General features: G+C 42.3%; 1 non-coding gene across 1 annotated transcript; it reads left to right on the forward strand.

Annotated features, from left to right (window-relative positions):
- Nucleotides 1-788: 788 nt before the first annotated feature.
- Nucleotides 789-931, forward strand: LOC134591615 (U12 minor spliceosomal RNA). The gene has a single exon (XR_010088362.1). It is a non-coding gene; the product is annotated as a U12 minor spliceosomal RNA (small nuclear RNA).
- The last annotated feature ends 6,567 nt before the right edge of the window (nucleotides 932-7,498 follow it).

The following is a 7,498-nucleotide window of genomic DNA, read 5'->3' on the forward strand; positions in this document are numbered from 1 at the left end:
AGCTCTAGTTCAGCACGTCCTTGCAGCCTGGAAGCCAGGCTCCGCCCCCCCTTTTATTCTTTTTTTAAATTGATTTGTACGTATAACTATAACATACAACAATCAAGTTATAAAATGACATACATTCCTTCTCTCAAAGAGAAAAACATTAGAACAAGCCAGAAAAATATGTAAATTATATGTAACAATTTTCCAACATAATGTATTATTTTTCTACAACTTTGTTTGTTCTGGTCAGGAGATCTATATGATCTTGAATATTCATTTGCATAGTAAAAGTTTATTTCAATACTATATATGGTTTACATATATATATATCAATGTTGGTGTGTCCATGAATTCACTGCATCTTGGTTATTGCCTAATGTTTGCAACTTAGACTAGTAATTTATTAGCTTTACATGATTAATATGTCTATTACAATGTTTTCCCTATTTGATTCCCATTGTAAAATGAGTCCAGTTGTTACATGTAATTACACATTCCAGTCTAGTAAACTGCCCAGGTTTACCTACATCATCTAGTATTTACACTGCAATTAGAGGTTAAGGGTGGCTTTATGGAAATTCAAGTAACTTTATATTTGTATATTGCATGTGCCTATTTCCTTACATATTAATTTAATTTCCGTTTGGAAAACAAAAATTAAATAGCTATATATCTCTTTTATTAGGAAATGGTTTGTTGGCCCAAATCTGTGTTAGTTTCATGAAAGTATTTCAGTATGTCACACCAATTTCACTAAGAGGTACCCCGGAAACCATGCAGCGCATGTGGCTTTGTCATGTATGCCTTAAACTAATGAGTAAGGAAAATAACAAGTTGGGGTAATGCCTAACTTCAATATTATGACCAATTTTTGTTTGGGTATAGGTTACCCCTTGGAGGATCCACCTACTTTGTGGGACCTCTAGGTGCTGTGATCTGCCCTATCCTTGTGTCGTGTAAAAATTAGATTAGTGGGAACCTTTTTGTATCCATATATCTTACATCATACTAGGACATGTGAGAAAAAATATACTTAGAATAGCAATTTTGTATAGGCCTATTTAATTGGCTACTTTCCTACTCCTTTCTAAAATGATATTGTGTTGCCAATTCCAACCTGTCAATGCAGCATGATGATTCATGAGCCCAGGAGACTAAGCAAAAAGCAATGCGTATAGTGAGTGTTCGGGAGTTTACTAATAGTGCCAATACATTTTCATGCGATTGATAGCGTTTGGGCATTTGGCGGTTTGGGAGTTATTTCAGGAGTTTGTGGCGTAAAATCAGGGAAATAGAACATTGTTCAATGCCATGTTGTGATCAATGTAAGAAATTTGAAATTAATGGTTTGACTTTGTTAATTTAAGGCTATTCGGTATTGAGGGAACTGATTTTTATGTTAAATTCATCTGATTCAATTAAATCGCGCCTAATGAATGAATGAATTTCCATCGAAAATGAATGGAAAAATGGACAGATTTCTCTTCTGACAAAAAGTCAGGAGTGATGTGTTTTAAAATGTATATATGTGTGTTTTTAATTATTCAGGAAGGTAGAGGTGTGGTGTATCACCAAATTAATATAAATATTACACAAGGTTCGTCTACATTAACCCCTTAATGACACAACTTCTGGAATAAAAGGGAATCATGACGGAATATATCCGTCGTCTGTCCTTAAGGGGTTAAAAGGTATTTATTTAGAAGGCAACAACACAATACTATAAATGTATCACAAACACACAGCCCAGACCCACGGAGCAACAACCCTTTTAAATCTATCTATCTATATAGTAATCCCCTTCCCCACACGTTTGATCTCACCCACGGTTAGGCCTTCACATCTAGTAATGGCTCACTGCTGCAAGTCCAACATCACATCCACCAAGGAAGAAAAGGAAGCAATAGAGTATAACATGGTTCACCAAGATAGCACATGGTGTCTGCACATCTGCTCAGTAGCACAGCCAAGAAGGAACAGAGAGGAATAAGGATAGAGAGGGAGTGGTTATCTGTTTCCTGACTTGTAAAGGTATTGAATTACCATATCAAAGGTTAAGCTTATCCCCCTGTAAGAAAGATCTACATAAACTTGGTCACATGACCCCTGGTCACCATGTTAGTTTGATGACAGAATGTCACCACAAGAGGTACCGACACACCTGGCTGTGAGGTTTGCATTAAGACTACAAAAACAGGTAATCATATTTCCCAGACTCTTATTTGGCATTCACAATATGAGTGTAAAGGATATATATCTAAGTGTAGATACTTAGGTATAGAGTATAGTGTATGCCATTTAGGAGTAGGAGAACCTAAGTGTTTTAGTCCAGAGTACCAACCCCCTTCGGAATGGAGACTCACAGGGGACCCTAATAAATAAGACAATACTAGAAACCGTACATTCTTCGGGTGTTCTGCTATTTGATGCATGTAAGGCGATATCAAGTGGTAGAAAACCGTGGAATGTATGTGAGGATCTTAAATGGGAAAGAACGTATGGGTCTAATGATAAGTATATTTGCCCCAGTAGTAAGAACAAGTATATAGATCCAAAATGCCCAAATAAGAATTATAATTATTGTCCATATTGGTCTTGTGTAGGGTGGGCAACTTGGGGACAGACAGTAGATAAGGATATGATTGTTACTAAGTTGCCTACCAAACCATATTGTAAGTCTATGGAGTGTAACCCAGTCCATATACTTATTAATAATCCTGAACAGTTTATAGATAGGCTCGGAAACTTATTTGGGTTCCAGATAGATGGGACAGGTTTGGATCCTGGGACAATATTATTTATAGGGATAGAGACCGATACTGTGGCAGCCCAGACTCATCAGGTTTTCCATTCTTTCTACGAGGAGATGAGTGTAGAGAATAAGATCCCCCATAATGCTAAGAACTTGTTTATTGATGTAGCCGAGAGTATTGCTGGTAGTCTTAATGTAACCAACTGCTATGTGCGTGGAGGTACTAATATGGGAGACCAATGGCCCTGGGAAGCAAAGGAGGTAATGTATTCCGGTTCTGAGACAATTGAACAGATAACATCTTCTCAAGCTGATTATCAAATGAGTGTTAGAGGTAAATCTGAGTGGCGATTAAAGACCTCCATTATAGGTTATGTTTGCATAGCAAGGAAAGGAATAATGTTTAATACATCTGTAGGAGAATTGACTTGTCTAGGGCAAAAAGCTTATGATGATGATGATACAAAGAATACAACTTGGTGGTCAGCTTCAAATGTCTCAGAACCACCTAACCCGTTTGCAAGTTATACCAATTTAAAGGATGTGTGGTTTGACCTATCTGCTACATCTAGTTGGAAAGCCCCAGCAAATTTGTACTGGATCTGTGGTAAGAAAGCCTATTCGGAGTTACCACAGGACTGGGAAGGGGCATGTGTGTTAGGTATGCTCAAACCATCCTTCTTCTAGTTGCCTATTGAAACAGGAGAGACTTTGGGAGTTAAGGTATATGATGTGAATCATAGAAAGAAAAGGCGACCCCTAGAGATAGGTACCTGGGAAGATAATGAGTGGCCTCCCCAGCGTATTATAGATTATTATGGGCCAGCTATGTGGGCAGAGGATGGTACTTTTGGATATAGAACCCCGATATATATGCTCAACCGTATTATAAGGTTACAGGCAGTGGTTGAGATAATTACCAATGAAACATCGCAAGCGCTCAATCTCCTAGCGAAACATAATACTAGGATGAGGACAGCCGTTTACCAAAATAGATTAGCCTTGGATTACCTATTGGCAGTAGAGGGAGGTGTACGTGGGAAGTTTAACCTAAGCAATTGTTGTCTTCAAATAGAGGATGAAGGGCAAGCAATAGCTGAGCTTACTAGCCATATGGTTAAACTAGCGCATGTGCCTACCCAGGTATGGAAAGGGTATAATCCAAGTAGTTGGTTTGGTAATTGGTATGAGCAGTTTGGAAGACTTAAGGCATTGGTAGGTGGAGTCATGCTAATTTTGATGCTGTGCCTTCTCCTACCATGTCTGATTCCTTTGGTAGTTAGGTCTGTGCAGAGCATTGTAGAGAATATAGCAGAGAGAAAGGCTGCTGCACAGATAATGGCTATATAAATGTATGAGGCTCTAAATCAGGGAGAATTAGTACAGGAAGAGGAATGTTGAGGGATTCGTATCTTTAGGGAGTCGCAAGGTCTCTTCTGATTTATGGCAACTTGAGGTGTAAGCAAACCCTGATGAAGTGATGCATCTGGGATTATGAAATATCAGAAGCATCAAAGGGGGGAATGTGGTGGAATCTCAGTAAAAATACATTTACTAGGACAAGATTGCCACGTGGTATGTGCACTTGCATATGTTGATGTATCAGTCGGTTGGTTGCACGTGGCAACGATACAATCAGTAGTGTAAGGAGCATGTGTAGGAATACAGGATATACGAGTATTTCCCCTCCTCCATTGTGCTGGGCAAGCCAGGTGGTCAAACAGGAATTTAGTCTCTATTCGGTTGATGGATAAGAGTATGTGTAGGTTGAACTGATTATGGGAGGAGCTACATGCCTATATAAGGGACCTACACTGTATGATCAGGGCTCAGACTTTGCTGTTTTTTGGTGACATTAGTCCCTCTGAGTCCCGGTCGGTGAATCGAATAAAGAATCTCTTCCTTCCTGAAGAAACCTGTGTCCATCTCTCTGTGCTTGGCTTCTGTCAGTTTCTCCGGTATCATTAGTGCAGTGAATGCAGAGTGTGTGTTAATGTGTAGTGAATGCAGAGAGTGTGTTAGTGTGTAGCGGATGCAGAGTGTGTGTTAGTGTAGTGAATGCAGTGTGTTAATGTGTAGTGAATGCAGAGGGTGTGTTAGTGTGTAACGGGTGCAGAGTGTGTGAGTGTAGTGAATGCAGAGAGTGTTTGAGTAGTGGATGTAGTGTGTGTACAGTGATGTAGTGTGTGTTTGTGTAGTGGATGTAGTGTTTGTATGTACTAGATGAAATGTGTTTAGTGGATGCAATGTCTGTAGTGGATGTAGTGTGTGTATTAGACGCAGTGTCTGTGTATAGTGAATGCAGAGTGTTTCAATTTGTGGTGGATGTAGTGTGTGTACTGTGAATACAGGATGTTTGTGTAGTGGATGCTGTGTGTACAGTTGATGCAGAGTGTATGTTAGTGTAGTGAATGCAGAGTGTGTGCATAGTTTAGTGAATGCAGAGTGTGTGTTAGTGTGTAATAAATGCAGAGTGTGTGTTAGGGTGTAGTGAATGCAGAGTGTGTCAGTGTAATGAATGTAGTGTGTGTGTAAATTTGTAGTGAATGCAGAGAGTGTGTTAATGTGTAGTGAATGAAGAGTGTGTTAGTGTAGTGAATGCAGAGAGTGTGTTAATGTGTAGCGAATGCAGAGAGTGTGTTAGTGTAGTGAATGCAGAGTGTCAATGTGTAGTGAATGCAGAGAATGTGTTAGTGTGTTTTGGATGGATAGTTGGTGGCACAAGGTACGCTCTTTCCTGAGGGAGCTTATTACACACATTTATGTTCCCGCTTCCCCCATCAAGACCCAAACCTCCATGAGGAAAATGTTATGTGGTAACCTACCTAGGGGGTGTTCATCAGGAATTGTCGACAGCGGGGCCATGTTGCCAACCACTTCGGGCCATCTGACCCCTGTACCTTGCTATCGCAAACTCTTTACCTGAAGTGAGTGAGAGACAAACTTCTGGTGCTCCAGATGATCGGACAGAGAACACGGAATGCGCAACTGCGCTAGATCACGTTTTCCTCAGCTAAGCGTCCCTAGGGTAGCATCAACTGTACTTACTACAACATCCACATGAGATACCATTGCTGCTAGGTGGAAGGCATTTAAACTTAAAGGACCACTCTAGTGCCAGGAAAACATACTCGTTTTCCTGGCACTAGAGTGCCCTGAGGGTGCCCCCGCCCTCAGGGTCCCACTCCCGCCCGGCTCTGGAAAGAGGAAAAGGGGTAAAACTTACCTTTTTCCAGCGCTGGGCGGGGAGCTCTCCTCCTCCTCTCCGTCCCGTCGGCTGAATGCGCACGCGCGGCAAGAGCTGCGCGCGCATTCAGCCAGTCGCATAGGAAAGCATTTACAATTTTCACAGTGAGAATCACGCAAGCGCCTCTAGCGGCTGTTAAGGAGACAGCCACTAGAGGATTAGGGGGAAGGCTTAACCAATTTATAAATATAGCAGTTTCTCTGAAACTGCTATGTTTATAAAAAAAAAATGGGTTAACCCTAGCTGGACCTGGAACCCAGACCACTTCATTAAGCTGAAGTGGTCTGGGTGCCTAGGGTGGTCCTTTAATAAGGAACTTTCTTCACGTAGATGACTGGCTTGCGAAACTGGATATTTAGACACGTCCTGTCAGTCCTTTTCCACCCCTCTTGATGACGTTCTCTGTTTCCTGGGACTTGATCAACTTTGGCACTTTACCTGCCTCCTCAGCTCGGATCCTTGGGGGTTTCATGAACCTACTAAAACCCGTGATCAGTTACGTATGGTGAATGGGTTGCATTATTCTCCTGGACAATATCCTTCTGTTCGGTTCAGAGAATCCAAGACTGCATCAACATTCGCAATTGTCCACGGTCCGGCTGGAATCGTTGTGTTCCGTTGTGGAATGTCCACTTCTTAGGATTCGTAATTGACTCCGCCTCTTGCACACCGAAGCTTTCCACTTCAAAGGCTCTATCCTCAAGGAAATTCACTGCAACACTGTGACTCGTCACACAGATCGTGGGCTACTGCCCTCCTCCATCCAGGTCATCTTCCCAGACCCGCTACGTTACCGGGACATGCAGTGCTTCCTGGTAAGGCTTCCTCAGTTGAACCCCTATGTCCAACCGGACTTCGTTCTGGAGTCGGATACCAACTTGTGGGGCTGCAATGACTACCTGCGAGAGTGTACCCACGGAAAGCATTTTTCACAACTCAGGAATTCTCCCCTCACATTGAATACCTGGAATTCTCAGTGGAGTCCTTCACTATCTGCAGACTGGTAAAGGAGTTCTCCATTTGTTGCATTCTACTCTGGATGGATAGAGTGTCGACAGTTGGGTATATCAATCGCCTGGACAGAGCCAGCTCCAATCTCCTATCAGACATCATGAAAGGCATCTTCACTTTCTGCAGGATCTCCCCGAGTGTGGACTAAATCCCGGGGGAGACACATCTCAACACAGATTGGTTCTCCAACCTTCAGAGGGACCACCAGAATTCAGTGTTCTTCAATTGGCTGCCAGATCCAGAGTGCACACTGGTGGTCGCATTCCTGCCAGCTAGGCCTCTCAGGGGGGCGTATGCTTTTCCCTCCTTCGCAATGATTGAAGGGATTTTCCATCACCTCCATCACCCACTGCCTTGGCCATCCTCCTGTGACGGAGTCAACCTTTGTTTTCCTGACCTTCAGGGACTGGTCGGTGAGGATCTCCTCCTCCTACATTCATACCCGACTCTTCTCACGGACCTGAAGGGGAACCCACATCTTCTATTCCTGGAGGGTAAGC

Source organism: Pelobates fuscus, chromosome 2 (assembly GCF_036172605.1).
Source record: "Pelobates fuscus isolate aPelFus1 chromosome 2, aPelFus1.pri, whole genome shotgun sequence".
Lineage (NCBI taxonomy): Eukaryota > Metazoa > Chordata > Amphibia > Anura > Pelobatidae > Pelobates > Pelobates fuscus.